General features: G+C 45.7%; 1 long non-coding RNA gene across 1 annotated transcript; it reads left to right on the forward strand.

Annotated features, from left to right (window-relative positions):
* The first annotated feature begins 11,400 nt into the window (after positions 1-11,400).
* On the forward strand, positions 11,401-18,736 carry LOC125352458. The gene is made up of 3 exons (XR_007211170.1): positions 11,401-11,534; positions 12,726-12,729; positions 18,726-18,736. It is a non-coding gene; the product is annotated as an uncharacterized LOC125352458 (long non-coding RNA).
* Positions 18,737-19,557: the final 821 nt, after the last annotated feature.

The following is a 19,557-nucleotide window of genomic DNA, read 5'->3' on the forward strand; positions in this document are numbered from 1 at the left end:
ATCTATCATTCTATTTATCACTCAGGATGATTTATTAACTAATTACACGTGCAGTGGTTGCTGGCTCTGAGGGTGGACGGTGGGGGGAGGGGAGGTCAGAGCAGCCATGGGTGATCCCCAGGCCACATCTACTGTCTTCTGCTCTAGCCTGGACACTCATACACAAGCAAGGACAAGCTCTCAGCTTATGGGGTCAAGGCTCTTCCAGAAAGGGAAGGAGACAAAAGAGGAGTCACCTGGTACCTGCCTTTCCTCCTTCCTTCTCGTCCATGGGGAAACCACAGTGCACCATAGAGCAGGCTGGGCTGCTAGGTAGAACATGGCGACCCAAGCAGGTTGCCAGTGACTCACACTATCCCAGAGTAAGGCTGAGATCTGAGGATCACGGGTCAAAACCAGCCTGGGCAGAAAAGACCATAAGACTCTTATCTCCAATAAGCCAGACATAAGAGCTATGACTCAAGTGGCAGAGCACCAACTCACAGCAGAAAAACTGTCTAGCCTCAGAACTCGGGTCCCAGGGCTGGCATGTGCATGTGCACGCACACGCGTGTATACACACACACACACACACATCACAGCTTCCCAGGAAGGGATCATGATGTAGTCCAAAGAAGATACACAGTATTAAGAAAGAAGGAAAGATGCTTGTTAGCCTGCTAAGACTTCTAAGATCTGACCTATTACTATAATTAGAAAAATGCAAGTTGAGAACATTCCAGACCCGGATGCCTGAGCCCCAGCTCCAGGGCAGGATAATTCACAGTTGTCTGTGCCCTGGGGTGGGGGGGGGGGGTCTGGGCAGCACTCCTGACCTCTGCCTTCTGGGTGCAGGGTCATCCTCAGCCATGATGACATTATATAATGCCCCTCAGGGAACAGGGTAAAGTCAGCCCCAAGTGAGAGCTCCTAGTCTAGACAGCAAGGGGGATGTCTGTACGCAAGCAAAACCCCAAATTGGCACTCCCAGAGGAGCTCTGTTGAGTGTATGAGATGCTGGAGGCAGTCTGCAAGTGTCTCAGCCTGGAGCTGGGAGCTGGGCTTCCTCTGGGGGAAATCTAGGTGAGGGGAAAGGAAGAGGTGAATAGAGGGACGAAAGCTTTCCCTGTGTGTTACCTGCTCATTGGTGAGCATCAATGTGCCAAAGACTTATAGAACAGAAAGGGAGAGAGGGAGAGAAGGAGATAAAATGGGAGGGAGGAAAGAAGGGGAAAGGGAAGGAGGGGAGGGAAGGAAAGAGAAGGAAATAAAGGAAAGGAAAGAGAGAGGGAGGGAGAGGAGGAGGGAAAGGGAGGCATAGAGAGACAGAAAGGAAGGAAAACGAAAAGAGGGAAGAAAAGAGAATGGAGGGAGGGAAGGAGAGAGGGGGAGGCGGAAGGGGAAGAAGGGACAGAAAGAAGGGAAGGAAGGAGGAGGGGAGGAAGGGGGAAGGAGGGAGGAAGGAAAGAAGGAAGGAAGGAAGGGAGGGAGGGAGGGAGGGAGGGAGGGAGGGAGGGGACCCCAGCAGCACTCTGCAGCTCAGAGGCTGAGATGCTGTCCTGACTTTCCCTTTAGTCCCCCTGTTTTCAAGATGAAATAAGGAAACTGGACATTCAGGCTTTGAAAGACTCCTCCTGTGAAGCCCTAGATTCTATTCCTCAGCACCACATATATAGAAAATGCCAGAAAAGGCACTGTGGCTTGAGCAAAAAGAAGCCAGACATGAATCCCTTGGTTCGATTCCCCAGCACCACATATACAGAAAATGGCCAGAAGGGGCGCTGTGGCTCAAGTGGCAGAGTGCTAGCCTTGAGCAAAAAGAAGCCAGGGACAGTGCTCAGGCCCTGAGTCCACGGCCCAGGACTGGCAAAAAAAAAAAAAAAAAAAAAAAAGGCACCTAGAATTGGGATAAAATATAAGACCAGTAATTTTTTCTTAAAATCTATTTTTTATTTTTAAAAATGTTGTCTTTGTTGAAAAGGTAATGATCTGGGGGTATAGTTACATAAGGAAGGTAATGATTACATTTGGGGTTTTTTTGTTATTTTATTTTCCATTTCTTTATTGTTAAAGTGAAGTACAGAGGGGTTATAGTTTCATACGTAAGGCACTGAGTACATTTCTTATCCAACTTGTTACCTTCTCCCTCATTTTCCCCCACCTTCCCGCCTTCCCCCCTTCCCCGTCCCACCCCCTCCATGAGTTGTGCAGTTGGTTTATACTGTATCGTTTTGTAAGTATTGCAGTTGCATTGGTTTGTGTGTGTATATATATATATATATATATTATCAAACTGAATTACAGAGAGGTTACAGTTTCATACATTAGGCATTGGATACATTTCTTGTACTGTTTGTTACCTTGTCCCTCATTCCCCCTTCCCCCCTCCCCCCTCCCCCTTTCCCTTCCCCCCACCATGAGTTGTTCAGTTGTTCAGTTCATTTTCACCAAACAGTTTGTAAGTATTGCTTTTGTAGTTGTTTGTCTTTTTTTACCCTGTGTCTCTCGATTTTGGTATTCCCTTCCAATTTTGGTTTGTCTTTTTATCCTTTGCCTCTCGATTGTGATATCCCCTTCCCTTCCCTAGTTCCAATACATGTATTCCCATGGTTTTACCCCTGATATCACTATAACTGATTTTGGTACCTTGGGTATTGTATACACATTTGTTTTTAAACAATGCTACCCCCATCCTTCATTTTCTCCCACTTACCCCTCCCTACGCCCCCTGCCCAAGTTATACGGTTGATTCCAACCTATTGTTAAGTGACTATCGTTGTATTAGTTTGTCCTTTGACCTGCTGTTTCTGTGATTCCCTTTCCCTTCCCCTGGTCAAAGGATCTTTTATACAAGACACAAGGTACAGCAAATTAAGAGAGATGAAAGGAAAAAAATAAGACTAAAAATTTAAAAATAAAAAAAAAAGAAGTAAGAAAGAAAGTCTCTTCGTATCTTATCCTCGGGGCCCAGAAGCCCTGGTCACCGTGGAGCCCCAAGGTGACCTAGGCCCCTCCCTGGAGGCCAGCCCTCCCACACAGCCCAAGTGCACAAAGGAAGATGGTGCTGGGGGCTGGCCCCCTCCCCTCCAGAGCTCTGATTATGCTCCTGGGGAATGGGGGGAGTGGGTGAGGAGGGGGATGGGGCCTGGTCAGCACCCAGCTCCAAGCAGAGGACTTGGTTGGGGCTTGATTAAATAATTACACAGAAACTACTGAGTAATCACACCCTCTCAAGAAGCAAGAGCACCTTCCAGGGGGGAAGGGGGGGGCTTTGTGATTTGGGGGCGTGAGTGCATTTGTCTCCTGCCTGGGATCATTTTTATCACTGGCAGGTCTCCTTTGCAAAATTCATCTGTATCTGTGTGTCCCCCCCACACCTCCTTCCATGTGGATAATAGAGCCCTCCATGAATGGCCGAGGAAACTGAGGCTCAGAGAGGTTTGGCACTGCCTCAAAGTACCACAGGGCTCAGAGCCAAGTCCAGCTCTGACTGTCAACCATGGCACACACAAAAATAAACCCTGGTGCCTGGGACAAAACAGGAAGTGGTCCCAAGGCAAGGAGCAGGCTCAGACTAGGAAAGGTTACTTAGTTACTTGGATTTCATCTTGTCATTCCCACTAGGATTTATCTCCCCTTTCAGTGTCGGAAAACAAATCTGGCAAAGGCCCCATGAGCCTTCCTAAGGGTCTTGCTGCTTTCCGCTGGGGGTCCAGCGGCCCTTCCTGCCCTGGCCAGGAGCTGCTGAGGATGAGCCTGGGCCCTTCAGGTTTGCACAATGCCACCCCCAACAGTACAGGAGCTCCCCTCCCAGCTGCGTGCCTGGCCAAACTGGGTGGGAAAACAAATAAAAGGCTAAAGACAGGTTTTCCCAAGGCCCTGGCTTCTGAGATGCCCACTGCTACCCACCAGCCGGTCCCACTGGCTCATTTATGGTGGAGCAGCCCAAACTCATTCATAATGATTAGTCTCTCCTCAAGAAGAGGCTCTGCAATCAAACGGTCATTAAAATGAAATGCTGAAGCGGTGGGTGGAGGAGGGGCCGGGAGGGGGATGGGTAGAGATGGTGTGAATCCCCACTGGAATTAGGTAGTGCCACACCATACCATGCTATGCCTTGCCATGCCGTGCTGTCCTGCAGGATCTTGGCTTAGCCATGTCTTGGCCTGTTTGAAGGCTGTTTCATCGCCTCTGAAAGGAAGCAGGCTTCCTAATCAGTGACATTGTGCAGGGGAAGAAGTGGGAGGTGACTCTAACAGGAAGCTTGTAGGGGAAGGTTGTAGAAATGGAGCCAACCCACGGAAGTCCAATCTGTGGGCAGACACTTCTCACTCCCAGCCACCCTGCATGGGCCCCTGGGCCACACACACAGCCCACCTCACCTGGGACACGGCCATGTCCTGCCTTCTGTGTCAAGAGGCAGAGATGTCAGGGGCATCATGGGAAATGGGGAGCCAGATGTCCTCACTACCAACTGAGCTTCCCATTGTCCTGGGTAGAAAGAGACCAAGGCATAGTTCAGTGATAAGAACCTGGCAGCTAAGAGATGGGCCTGTCTCCCAAACAATACAACTGAAATATGGTCATTGGGTCTCCATGGCACCATCTTGGCATGATTAGGGGGACTTTCTGAAAACTCTCAGAGGTGAAATCCACTTCCCCACCCCCACCTCCAAGTGATGGAGCCTGAACTCCTAGAAGCAGATGGAGCAGTAGGTTCCCAGACCTGCCAGACCTGTACCATGAACTCATGAGACACTTTGAACTCTGGAGCTCCCTGTGACCCTGCCTTCTACCCATGACCCGATTTAGGTGCTTCTACCCCTACGGCCATTGTACCATGCCGCCTGTCTCCTGACTCTCCTCAGGTCACCATGGCGTCCCCCTTCAACTCTCTAGTACATCTGGTTGGTTGAAATGGTTTTTCTGCTCTTTCCTTACTACTCTCATGGCTCAGTTTCCTAACAGTATCATAGTGCATTTCAGGATGCAAGTTTTTGGGGGACGTGTGTCTGCTCACAGTCACCAGCTTTGTAATAAGGACTCCTGATTCAACCTCTCAAAATGCTTCTCTGTATCTTGTGATCAAATTCCCATATAACACAAACTAAACAGGAACAAAGAAAAGAAGGGGAAAAGGGAAAGGGAATCCTGTGGTCTGTTGTACAAGGTCTGGGCTTTCTTTGGGAGAGAGAGAGAGAGGCCAAAACCTCCACACATCCTGAGGGTCCCTGAGTGAACGTGGTCATCTGATTCCCCCTGAGATCAGAAAGTGACATTTCACAAAGGCCTCCAAAGATGGACCAAGGGCCTGTCACTTCCTGTAACAACCACAAGAATGGAGCAAGATTGGAAATCCTCGCTCCCCACAGACTCGTCCAAGATCATGTCTCAGTCATCATGCCAAAGCCAAGGCTCGAGGAACATTGAATTTTTTTATTAATTAATTAATTTTTTTTTTTTGGTGGAATGACATCTTACAATGCAGGTTAGGCTGGCTCTGAATTCCGGAACTCAAATGATCCTCCCACTTCAGCTTCCCAGGTAGCTGGAACTACAGGCATGCAGCACTGAACCCAACTAGGATTTCCTCCTACAGGGAGGGAGGAGGGACTTGGGATCAGCACAGGAGAACTGCACTACAAGGCTCAACTCTCAGCCCTGCCACTTTCTACCTGCAACTTCCTTAGTTTGTCTCTGCGTCAATTTTCTGATGGAAAGAGTGAGGATAATCATAGTTTTTCCCAGTGAAGACTGTTAGGAGACACAAAGACAGTCACATACAGCTTAGCACGTGGAGGTATCTCTGTGCCACTGTGGGTGAGCACAGCTGAGATGGAATGGCCACTTGATCTGGGGAGCTATAAGAGAAACTGGAAGCCACTTTCTAGCTTTGTAAGAACCGATGGACTGGGTCAGCAGCACCCATACAAAGGACCACAGCGCCTCCTGGTGGTCAGATGGTGGATGTCTCGGCAGGTCCCCTGATCCAGGTGCTTCTTGCAACTGGCCTTACAGTCAATGAAGGGACTAAAGGCCCTAATAACAACCGCTTTGATGGATTGCTCTGGTGCAATGTATCATTTTTAGTTCTAGCAGAACTAAATCATAGTATGGTGGTACATACTTACAATCCCAGCACTCAGGAGGCTGAGGTGAAGACAGCAAATCTGAAGGGATCATCCTTGTGGATATTCTAATTCATTCAGGGTCCCTCCATCCCCATCAGAAAGCCTTTCCAGCTGAATACAATATTATATGTTGTCCCTTCAGGCACAGGGAATCTCCTCCCAACCCCCTGCCCCACTCCAGGCATCGATTTTTCCCCCAGGACTCTGCTCCATTCCATCACACTGGAGTGACCAGGTAAAGCTTACCAGACAGCTTTGGGACACAGAGCCAACATGAGGAGCCTGATGAGGCCAGTGTCCAACAGAGAGAATACTTTCAAAGCCTGGCAAACTGTTCCAGTTTCTGTCTCTTCATCTGTAGCCACAAAGTCTTAAACCCTAGATCTGCTCCAATCTCTAGAACCATGGTCCTGGGCATAGCCCAGCCTGGGAGGCCCTTTCTCTAGAATTTCTCCAGATAAAGATGAAGATCCAATATAAAATCTGTGATTTGGGTCTACAAGTCAAACCCTGCCTCAGGCTGCCTGGCTCAAACATAGATTCCTGATTCTCTACAAACACTGAGGCCTCTGGAGGCCCTGAGTCTCTTGACCATCATGGTTCCATCCAATGAGTTCTGGCCCTCGGCACCACACCTCTAGTAAAGAAAGGCCAGCCTGTGTGGTATCAGAGTAAGGACAAAATAATCCTAGAGAGCTTGCCCACATCCTGAGGCTCAAAGCCTGAGGTCTGGCAGGCCCCCAATTCATCCACCACTACACAATAACCTTACACAATCCTTCATCGCACCTGTCATGATCATAATGACGTTCTGCATACGCTGAGGTGACCTGCTCATGTCCTGCTATAGCACTAACTGGACACCCCTTGAAAGAAGACCCCTCCACCTATTACATCCCCAGCACACAGCTCCAAAGAGAATAAATGGAGTCCTGTGCTGGTGGCTTACACTCATGATCCTGGCTACACCTGAGGCTGAGATCTAAGGATTATGATTCAAAGCCAGCCTCCACAGAAAATTCCATGCAACTCTTATCTCCAAATAACCAGCAAAAAGCCAGAAGTGGATATGGAGCTCAAGTGGTACACTATCAGTCTTGAGTAAAAAATCTAAGCAAGAAGTCAAGGCCCTGAGTTCAAACCCCAGTAATCACACACACACACACACACACACACACACACACACACACACACACACACACACACTCCCACCAAAAGACAGGAGGCCTCCTCTCTCTGCAAATAAGCAAGTGTCCAGCAGGTGGCAGGGTAGGTTCACAGCAGGCATTTTATACATACATGCAAACACAGATGCAGGGCCCTTTAATGGCTGGTGGGGGTGGCAGGTCTTTCCTTTTTCTTCTCCACAACTTCCTCTTAGAGGAAATGCCAAGTCAGGCTCCAGAAAGGCAGGGCAAGGACAGACAAGGGTGTGCCTAGCCTCAAGGCAGCCAGTTATGGGACCAGCCCTGTTTCATGTCCTGTGTGAGCCAGGTCCAAAGACCAGAGATCAACCATGCCACAGCTAAGTGAGAGGACTAGTTAGCAGGCAGCAGAAAGAGACATGGTGGTGAATTTGAAGCCAGCCTGTGCTGCATAAGGAGGTCCTATCTCAATCTTCCTCACTCCTGATCTGGCTGGGAAGATGATAGCAGAGCCAGCATCGTTATTTAGTTTCTCCAACTTCCATATAAAGATAAGTAGGAGCAGGGCAATCAAAGAGAAGGAAAAGATCCCAATAAAAGTGAAGGCAGGCAACTGGTCCAGGAAACCTCAGCAAACAGGTCTCCATCTTTCCAGTCACCACAGGAAAACCGTGTAAGAGAGTGCCGGTTCAAGTTAGAAATACCATCCGTAATGATGCTGTCAAGTTTAGAAAAGAAAACCAAGTTCACACAAAAAGAGCAACTGAAAAGTCTGGAATCCAAATCCCATGTGAAGTTAATTTAAGCAAAAAAAAAAAAAAAAAAAGGAAAGAAGGAGCAAAACAGCATCCCTGTACATAGTGAAACATGCCAACAAGACATTTCTCAGAACAGAAAAAAAACTAGAACCTTCTATTTCAAAATTACTTAAAAGGCATTTTGAAATCATGCAAGATGTGAAAGACCATCATAAATCAAAAGTTCATATGAATAGCTACAGAACATGAGAAAGAACTAGAAGTACACAAAAGAGATCCATTTAGAAATGAATACTAGACAAAAGGAACAGAAGAGCAAATCAACACAACCTTAAGACAATGCCTTAAACCAGGCACTGGTGGCAGACATCTATAATCCAAGCTACTCAGGAGGCTGAGATCTGAGGACTGAGGCTCAAACCAGCATAGGCAGGAAAGTCCATGAGACTCTTACCTCCAATTAACCAGCAAAACATCTGGAAATCAGACATATTGAAGAAGACAGAGTAATAAAAATTACTGGTCTACAAGAAAAGAGAAAAAAATTCTTCTGGCATTTAGGCAGAATAAACTGAATACTGAAAATAAGGAATGTAAATTAGAATCATATCCAACTTTTTAAGAGCAATGCTTTAAATACCAGAGAAAACGCAGTGCCGTCAGTAAGATATTCAGTAACTGAGCCAGTGGCTCATGCTTATATTCCTAGCCACTCAGAAAGCTGAGATCTGAGGATCGAAATACGATAGCCCAAGCAGACAAATCCATGAGACTCTTATTTCCAATTAACTAGCAAAACAAAAAGTTGGAAATAGAACTGTGGCTCAAGGGAAAAAGCCAGGCAAGAATGTAAGGCACTGAGTTCAAGCCCTAGTACCAGTGTATATGCAGGGGCACGCATGCACACACACACACACACACACACTTATTTATTCAGTTACTGAATATTACATGTGTACTATAATATACAATTTAATATATAATCATTAAATTATTTATAATTTATATAGTATATATGTTTTACAGATATTCAGAACAGATTTGTCATAGCCAGACTCAACTCAGTCATCTATCTACAAGTGCATCAATAGATACAAAAATCATGAAACTGTGTACAGTGCAATGTGGATACAATATTACTCAATCATAAAAAGAAATATCCTTTTGATACATGCAATGGCATAAATCTCAAATAATTATTCTGGGCAAAAAAAAGGGCCACATGCACCCTCAAAAAAACGACAATAACTTATATACTCTTGTTGAGGCCTTTTGTAGAAAATACTAAACTAACCCACAGTGACAGAAAGTAGATCAGTGGTTGCTTAAGAATGGGAGTTTGTGGTGATCTTTACTTATTTATTTATATATTATACATATTTACATAATTATGTATATATAATTTGCACAGTATATATTTATGTATATATAATTTATATATAAATTTATGCCCAGCAAAACTAACCTGAAGGTCTAGGGCTTTGGATACTGAATGCCCACAAAGGCCCATGTGTTACCACCAGCGTGATCCCCAGGTGCTGCTACTGGGAGGTGGTAGAAGCTGTGGGAAGTGGGACCTAGCAGCAGGCCCCGAGGCTTGGAGAGCAGGCCCTGGAGGATTGTGGGCCCTGACCCTTTCTCTTCCTTGGTGCTCACTGGCTACGTGGTGGGTAGTCTTGCTCTACCACATACTCCAACCTGCCTCAAGCAGGTCAAGCAAGGAAGTCAGCCAAGCATAGACTGGAACCTCCAAAAGTGAGCCAAAGTGAACTTCTTTTCCCTTTATGAGTCAGTTCTCTCAGATATTGTAGTGGTGGGAAATGGCCTAACACAGTTATTCACATGAAAGGACTCAGGGAATACTCGTCTTATGAGTCTTTCCTAAAGAACCTTCAGATAACCCAAATGACTAGAAGTACCAAAAAATCAATTAATTTATTAAATAGTTAAAGGACTGATAGCAACACCAAATATATAGTTATTTATACAACTGAGACTACACGGCATAGCAAAGTATAGAACACAGTATGTAATGATTCCAACGATGCAGCTATAAGACCACTTTATTTATTTATTTATTTATTTTGGCCAGTCCTGGGCCTTGGACTCAGGGCCTGAGCACTGTCCCTGGCTTCTTCCCGCTCAAGGCTAGCACTCTGCCACTTGAGCCACAGCGCCGCTTCTGGCCGTTTTCTGCATATGTGGTGCTGGGGAATCGAACCTAGGGCCTCGTGTATCCGAGTCAGGCACTCTTGCCACTAGGCTATATCCCCAGCCCTATAAGACCACTTTAAAATAGGGAATAGGCTGGGAATACGGCCTAGTGACAAGAGAGCTTGCCTTGTAACATAGGGAATATGACGGGGCACTGATGGCTCATGCCTGTAATCCTAGCTACTCAGGAGGCTAAGATCTGAGGGTCATGGTTTGAAGCCAGCCTGAGCAGGAAAGTCTGTGAGACTTTTATCTCCAATTAACCACAAAAAGCTGGAACTAGAGGTATGGTTCAGGTAGTTGCATACCAGCCTTGAGTGAAATAGCTAAGGGACAGCACTCAGGCCCTGAGTTCAGACCATAGTAGTGGCACAAAATTAGATAGATAGATAGATAGATAGATAGATAGATAGATAGATAGATAGATAGATACACACATGGAACATTGGTGAATATGTGTGTATATATAAATTTATATATGGAACATTGGAGAATATATACTTTTAAATGTTATTTTTTAATATTTCTAGCCCTTAAGTGGTTGGTGTATTAACACTTGGGCTTTGTTGTATGTATAACATGGGATAAGTTACGTGGAGGGCTCTCATTCTATGACCCTATACCCTTGAGAAGCTGGTCCAGGATGGAAGGAAAGGTATTTAATACACCAAAGAATGAGGAAAGATGCAATACAGAAGCAATTACATTAGAATCCTAATCACGAATTAGATTTCTCTGAATGCGGCGAGGCCTTCCTCGTTGCTGGCTGAAGGGTGTGAATGTGTAATATGGAGAACAGATCTGGCCAGCGCCATCATTGGCCACATGGAGAGTTGTACTATCTGGCATCTTGTCTTGATGGGAAGTCCCATCCCCAGGTGATGGGTGTTCCTGAATCCCAAGAGACAAGGGTGGGCATGTGGCCTATAGGCTACTGAACCTATTAGGCAAGTACTTGGGAGTGGGAGTTTCATGTGGCCCAGCCCCCTGACTTGACCCAGATCAGCCCAGGTGCCATATCGCCATGCCACATGTCTCCATGTTCAGGTCCTGTGTCCTGTGTCCTATGTCCTGGCTCCTCTCCAGTCACCATGGCTCCCAAGTCAGCTCTCCACTGGAGCTGAATTGGTTTGTTGGTATTGTTCTATCTTTCCCCTCTGGCCTGTTTCCTGATAGTGTTAATTGTATTTGTGGGCTGCAGGCCTTTGTAACAACTGACTGCCTGCAGACTGCTAATACTCTAATAAAGACTCCAAGATTTGATCCTTCAATATGTGGCCTCTCGGATAATTCACTATATAACAAATGTGTGATAAAATACATCTCCAGGGGCTGGGGATATAGCCTAGTGGCAAGAGTGCCTGCCTCGGATACACGAGGCCCTAGGTTCGATTCCCCAGCACCACATATACAGAAAACGGCCAGAAGCGGCGCTGTGGCTCAAGTGGCAGAGTGCTAGCCTTGAGCGGGAAGAAGCCAGGGACGGTGCTCGGGCCCTGAGTCCAAGGCCCAGGACTGGCCAAAAAAAAAAAAAAAAAATACATCTCCAAGTGGCCAGAGCAGTAGCAACAGGCATCTCCAAGCCCCAGAGAGTGGTCACAAAATCCATTTTCCATTTAAAAAGAAGAAAACAAAAATTCTTCCCCTAGGAAGGCTGATTCTAGTCTGGATCCAAAAATGAGGAAGACGGATGAGCCAGGAATATCTCATCATACAGAATGAAAGAAATGTCTCCTCAATGACTGAGTTTACATCAAAAAGAAAGTAAAGCTGATCTGAAGAGGATCAGGAATGGGACCATTTGAACTTCAAAAAGACTAATATAAAGGTGGAGACAGGTGGAGGGGAGTCCTGGAGCTTGAACTCAGGGCCTAGACACTATCCAGGAGCTTTGTTTGCTCAAAGCCAGTACTCAACCACTTGAGCCACAGCTCTACTTCTGGCTTTTTGGTGGTTAATTAGAGAGTCTCACAGACCTTTCTGCCCAGGCTGGCTTGGAACCGCGATCCTAATTTCTCAGCCTCCCGAGTAGCCAGGATTACAGTCATGAGCCACCAGCACCCAGCAAAAGGACTAATTCTTATGACTGAAAGCCAGTGAGCTATGTCAGAAACATAGCTAGCATCTTTCCACAATGTCAGAATTTATTAAATAGGAATAAATCCCAAAGCCACATCCATTTCATTGGCTTTAATTTGCCAAGTGCTACTGAATTCACTTGAGTGCAGTGTGTCATTGGCATACCATGCTTTATTTTAATCACCCAATAATGATATATAGGCATTAGAGTGCCAAGAAGAAAGGGTTAAAGAGGCTGCAAAGATCAGAGGGCTGTGGCTAAAGGCCAAGGGCTGGCACAGATGTAAGGGGAAGTCTCAGCAGAGGATCAGATAAGAAGTTTTGATGAGGGCTGGGAATATGGCCTAGTGGTCAAGTGCTTGCCTCGTATATATGAAGCCCTAGGTTTGATTCCAGAAGTGGCACTGTGGCTCAAGTAGTAGAGTGCTATCCTTGAGCAAAAAGAAGCCAGGGACAGTACTCAGGCCCTGAGTTCAAGTCCCAGGACTGGCAAAAAAAATAAAACAAAATAAAAAGAAGCTTTGATGAGCCAGGAGCCAGGGACTCATGCCTGTCATCGTAGCTACTCAGAAAGTTGAAATCTGAGGATCATGGTTCAATACTAGCCCAGGCAAGAAAGTCCAAAAGACTCCTATCTCCAATTAACCACCAGAAAAAATGGAAGTAGTGCTGTGGCTCAAAGTGGTAAAGTATGAGCCTTGAGTTAAAAAGCTCAGCGACAGGGCCCAGGCCCTGAGTTCAAGTCCTACAACCCACCAACAACAAAAAAAGAAGTTTTGATGAACCACGGGTATAGAGCAGTTCAAGAAGAGTGGGAGTTGTCAAATGCAGGTCTATATGGCAAGCTACTCCAAGCTCCTGTGTGTCACAGCAGAAAGACTGTGCTCCAGCTAGAGCCTGGGGAAGAGGCACAGGGCTCCACCCGTCAATTTTCCTGGACAAGCCTTGTGTGACACATGACCAGGCAATGGACCATATCTCCACCTCCAAGTATTCCTTCTTTTGTTCTGTTGTTTTCTTTTGTGCTGGTACTGGAATGTAAACTCAGAGTCTAGGTACTGTCACTAAGCTTTCTTTGTTGGTTTGTTTTTACCGGTCCTGGGGCTTGAAATCAGGGGCTGGTTACTGTCCTTGGTTCTCTTTGTGCTAAGTCTAGTGCTCTACCACACTAGCCACAGTGCCACTTCCCATTTGTTTTTTGAGTAGTTTATTGGAGATGAGTCTCAAGGGGACTTTTCTGCCAGGGCTAGCTTTGAACTATGATTCTCAGATCTCAGCCTCCTAAGTAGCTAGGAATAGAGGTGTGAGCCACCAGCACCTGGCTTCTGTCACTGAGCTTTTTAGCTCAAGGCTGGCACTCTGTCACTTGAGTCACAGTTCCATTTCTGGCTTTTTGGTGGTTCACTGGAAGATGAAAGACTCATGGAATTTCTACTTAGGCTGGTTTTGAACTGATATCCTCTGACCTCATTCTTATGAGTAGATAGGGTTATAGATGTGAGCCACTGGCACCCGGCAGAGTATTCCTTCTTTTATAATTCAGGTTAAGGGGGTGCCTTTGGTATGATTGATGTGTTCATGTGTCTAATGTTTTTGATACCATCTGATATATTTACAGATGAAAATGATTATGGGCACAAATATGAATCACTTATCAGTTTGTGCTTCATGTTGCCCTAACAAATGGTAGTTATTTACCTTTTTAAACAAGATTTGGAATCATTCTATTTTGGCACTTATACTCAAAATGGAGTAGCTTACAGCAAAATGATTGCTTTATAAAATGGAGCAACTCAGCTGGGCCCCTGTGGCTCATGCCTATAATCCTAGATACTCAGGAAGCTGAGATCTGAGGATCATGGTTCAAAGCCAACCTGTGCAAAAAAAAAAAAAAAGTCCCTATGATACTCTTTTTTTTGTAATTTTATTTGTTACACCCTCCCTCATAAGTAAAAGATTTTTTTTTCTTATTTATTGTCAAAGTGATGTACAGAGAGGTTACAGTTTCATACGTTAGGCCTTGGGTACATTTCTGGTACTGTTTGTTACCTCCTCTTTCATTCCCCCCTCCTCCTTTCCCTCTCCCCCAATGAGTTGTTCAGTTGGTTTACACCAAATGGTTTTGCAAGTATTGCTTTTGGAGTCATTTGTCTTTTTATCCTTTGTCTCTTGATTTTGATATTCCCTTTCATTTCCCTAGTTCTAATACCAGTATATACAGTATCCAATGTACTTAGATGAGATACAGTGATAGTGCAGGTACAACCACAGGAAGGGGATACAAGAGGATAATCAACAATAGAAGCTACGGTTTCACATGGTATGTTGAAAGTGATTACAACAGTGATATAACAGTTGTTTCCATAACATAGAGTTCATTTCACTTAGCATCATCTTATGCATTCATAAGGGCACAGCTATTAGGCTCTTGTGATCCTCTGCTGTGACTAGCCTAAATCTGTGCTAATTATTCCCTATGAGGGAGACCATAGAGTCCATGTTTCTTTGAATCTGGCTCACTTCACTTAGTATAATTTTTTTCCAATTCCTTCCATTTCCTTATGAATGGGGCAATGTCATTCTTTTGATAGAGGCATAATATTCCATTGTGTACATGTACCACATTTTCCTGATCCACTCATCTACTGAGGGGCATCTGGGTTGGTTCCATATTTTTATATGTGGTGCTGGGGAATCGAACCCAGGGCTTCATGTATACGAGGCAAGCACTCTTGCCACTAGGCCATATTCCCAGCCCCCCATGATACTTTTATCTCCAATTAACCCCCAGAAAATCAGAAGTGGCACTGTGGCTCAAAGTACTAGCCTTGAGTAAAAAAGCTCAGAGACAGTGTCCAAGGCCCTGATTTAAAGCCCACCAACAACAACCAAAAAAAATTAAGCAACAGAAGGATAGACACAACTTTAATATGTGTTTCTATACAACAGAGTAGCCCAGACATTTCTCCCATGTTTCAATCCTAGGGCTGACCATGATACTGAAAACAAATTAAGCAGCCTACTTTGGAAGATGCCTAAAGAATCAATTCATTCTCTTGAAAAATCGGTAAATAAAAGGCACTGCAAGCATTTGTCTTGCTTTTCTTACAAAGACTATCACCAAGTTGCAAGAGTGAAAGAGAGAAGGTAACTTTCTAACAATTTTCCTACTAACAAATGAAAGAGAAAGGGTAGGATTCGAAAGTAACCATTTTGCAACCACTTAAGGAGCCCTTCTCAACCCATAATGATCAGGGACAGCTAGAAAGAGGGGGGAGAGGAAGGAGGAGGAAAGAAGAAAGAAAAGAGCTAAAGGAGGAGGAGAGGGAAGGGGAGGAAGAAGGAAGAAAAGGGACCAAAGGAGAAAAGGAGGGAGAAAGAAAGGGAGGAAGAGAAGAAAGGAGGGAAGATGTTATCTGCAGATAAAAACACCAGCCCACCAAGATTCCAGCCAAAGAAATTGTGCCCACATCTGGGCAAGCCTCTGGATGGAGCTGCTAGAAGCACATAAAGAGAGGCCAGGGCCAAGGAGCCCATTCTGCGCTGGGAGAGAGTACAGTCAGCAAAACCAGAAGGAAACTACAGGCTAAGCTTGTCAGAGTAGGGCAGGGAGGGGAAGAGCAGGGCACAAGAGACCCCAAACATTGAGAGACTGCAGAGATGGACCTATTTGTATGGTCAAGTTTAAATAAACAATTGTATCTAGGGACAGACTTAAGAGGGTAAAAAAAAACAAGTATGCAAACCAAGTGTTTACTATAGTAGGGCAAGGGGGTTAAGACTGAGAAAGGCACCTGGGGGAGGGAGCCGAGGGGGCATGCTTGCATAGGTCTATTTTTTAACTTGGATAATGGTTACAGAGATGCTGGCTTTGTTATATACATTCATTTTATGTAACGTTCTCAACTTAATTTTTTTAGAATAAAAGAGGGGGACACAGAGGGACTGAGACAGAGAGACAGATTGAAATGGCTAAAGGAATGAATTCTCCTTGAATGGATCATGAAGGGAAAACTCAGGGGATTAAGCTGCTCTGCTAAGCTTACAGCCCCAGTGAGGTTCATGTGTTCATTCCACACTCCTGGAGTCTGCATCTAGTCTACATTGAGAGACAGCATAGTGAGGGACCTTATGATCTTACAGGCCAGCTAAGCAGCGTCCCAGCGTGCTCCAGGCCTTATCTCCTCATGCAGGGCTGTGTAATACTCCCAGAAGGGGCCACCAAGCCTGCGACTTCTCACCCAGATTCCAGAGGTGGCAGTGCTTATGAACTCACACACCAAAGCAGACCTTCTGACCAAGTTTCACTTCGGTTTCTCAATAGCTCCTTGGCCTCTTCTGTCCCCTGGAGGGGAAGGAAAATCTGGAAATCTAAGGAAGGGGGAGGGATGGATGGGCTGGAGGGACACTGAGCCGGAGCAGGTAGGCAGAAGATGAAGCTGGTCCTGTTAGCCCTCCAGACAACACCTCCCACCCCCACTCTGGAGCCTGCCCACCTCCTGAAAAGAGCCTTGCAGAAAGCAAAGACACAGGCTGGGGATATAGCCTAGTGGCAACAGTGCCTGCCTCGGACACACGAGGCCCTAGGTTCGATTCCCCAGCACCACATATACAGAAAACGGCCAGAAGCGGCGCTGTGGCTCAAGTGGCAGAGTGCTAGCCTTGAGCAGGAAGAAGCCAGGGACAGTGCTCAGGCCCTGAGTCCAAGGCCCAGGACTGGCCAAAAAAAAAAAAAAAAGAAAGAAAGCAAAGACACAACGTGTGTTTGTTGCATACATGATGGATTGATAGATCGTGTTAATATTGTATTTTGATTTCACATACTTTAAAAATGTATCCTTTTTCCCTCGAAAATGGAAGTTACAATAGCGCCTACCCCTGGAATCATTGGGAAAACAAAAATCATCTAGCAAATAGAGGGGGGCGGAAGCTTAGCTGTCTGGCACACACTAAGCTTTTTCTTGCAAACTGAGAGAAGGCAGCCCAAGGTTAAGACCCACTCAGAGTGAGTTTTAGATTTTGTTTTGTTTTGTCAGTCACAGGGCTTGAACTCAGGGCCTGGGTGCTGTCCCTGAGCTCTTCAGCTCAAGGCTAGCGCTCTACCGTTTTGAGCCATGGTTCCACTTCCAGTTTTCTGGTGGGTAAATGGAGATAAAGAGTCCCACAGACTTTCCTGCCTGGGCTGGGTTTGAACCATGATCCTCAAATCTCAGCTTCGTGAGTAGCTAGGATTACAGGTGTGAGCCATCAGTGCCTGGCAAGATTGTTTAAAAAAAAAACAAAAACAAAAAAACACAAGATCTTCTATGTATCCCAGAGTGATCTTGAACTCAAGATTCTCCTGCCTTCACATGATTCTCCTGCCTTCACCTGAGGAGTGCCAGGATTACAGGCAGGAACTACTATGCTGGGCAGCTGTGCTGTGTTTTCATGGACCATCTGTTTGTTTCCTTATGCCCACACTGTTCCAGAAGAATTCAGGGCGGCTTTTAGTGATACCAATTGCAAAAACGCATGAAAGAGAAAAGATGGATATTTCAATAGACTAAGTGTTTATAACCAGCTCAAAGTTATTATACTTCAGCTGCCTGGTTTCTAGTATGAGAGTGTACAGAGGTGAGGCCTTGGGGAGGTGATTAAATCATGAAGGTGAAGCACTCATGAATGGAATTAGTACCTTTATAAAAAGAGACAGAAGGGGCTGGGAATATGGCCTAGTGGTAAAGTGCTCGCCTCATATACATGAAGCCCTGGGTTCGATTCCTCAGCACCACATATATAGAAAAAGCCAGAAGTGGCACTGTGGTTCAAGTGGTAGAATACTAGCCTTGAGCAAAAAGAAGCAAGGAACAGTGCTCAGGCCCTGTTCAGTCCAAGCCCCAGGACTGAAAACAAAACAAAACAAAAGAGACAGAAGCTGGGTGTCATGGTAATTACTATAATCCTAGCACTCAGGAGGTGAAGCAGGAGGATCCTGAGTTCAAAGTCAGCCTGGGCTGACATAGAGAGACCCTCCCTGTCTCAGGAAAGAAGAAGATACAATCTCTCTCTCTCCCTCTCTCTCTCTCTGTGTCTGTCTCTTTCTCTTTCCTTGTTGTCCTCATTTTCTTTCTCTTTTCCTCCTCCTCTTTCTCTTTCTTTCCTCTCTATTTGGTGAGCTTACAATGAGAAAAACTTATGTAGAATGTATGAAGTATGTCCTCAGCTAGATGTAGTGGCTCATACCTCTAATCCCAACCACTGAGCAGGTCAAGATTGGGAGAAGGATGAGGTTCAAAACTGATCCATGCTGGTCTAAGTGAACCTGGCTCCATCTCATCAATAAGCCAGGGTTGGTGGTGGGCACCTTTCATCCCAGCTATGTAGAACACATAAATAGAGGAATATGCTCTGAGGCCAGCCCTGGACAAAAATGAGAGATGGTGCCTGAGAAATAACTAAAGCAATAAAAGGACTGGAGCTGTAGCTCAAGTGATAGAGAGCCTGCCTAGCAAGCATGAGGCCCCAAATTGAGAGACTAATAAAAGCAGAAGTCATCAATACTGAACAGTATAACACACGTGCATGCGCACACATGTACTTATGCACACACACACACATCTTTACCACACAACCAATGGACAGCACCTTGACCTTGAAGTTCTCAATCTCCAGGACCATGAGAAGTAAGTTTCCACCACAGTGCAGTCAGTGCTATTCTGGACTGGCAGCCTGAACTGACTGAGACAGAAGTGCATGTGGACCTAGCTAAGGACTTTCACACTGGTACCCCGAGGCCCTCTCACCACACCCCTGCCAAAGTAGGCTGTGAGAACTCTCCAGTCATCCTGCAGACCCCACTGACAGCCCCACGTCGAACAGAGCCAGCCTCTTGGCGTTATGATGAGAAGCTCATCGGTTTATCCATGTAAGTACTAGCCCCTAGCAAGTTTTCATTACATGCTTGCTATGGCCATCAGTGCAGGGGATGGAGGTGGAGCCAAAGAGTGTGGTTCTGAACATGTAGTAAGCCACGCCAGCCAGAGATGAGTAGATGCTCTCCCTCCAAGCAACCCTGGACTCAAAGCCAGAAGTGCCCAGGTCGATTCCATGGGGGCTCCCTGTATATCTGCAGTTTCAGGGTCACAAGGATGTTGTTTCTGACCCCTCTCTTCTTTTAAGCACCTTTTGGATCTTTCCAGAATCTAGATGTGGCTTTGGACTCACCTCTGTGCTGTCCCAGCATTTACCTGCAGGACCAACCAAGGGCAA

The sequence above is a fragment of the Perognathus longimembris genome, chromosome 6, assembly GCF_023159225.1.
Source record: "Perognathus longimembris pacificus isolate PPM17 chromosome 6, ASM2315922v1, whole genome shotgun sequence".
NCBI lineage: Eukaryota > Metazoa > Chordata > Mammalia > Rodentia > Heteromyidae > Perognathus > Perognathus longimembris.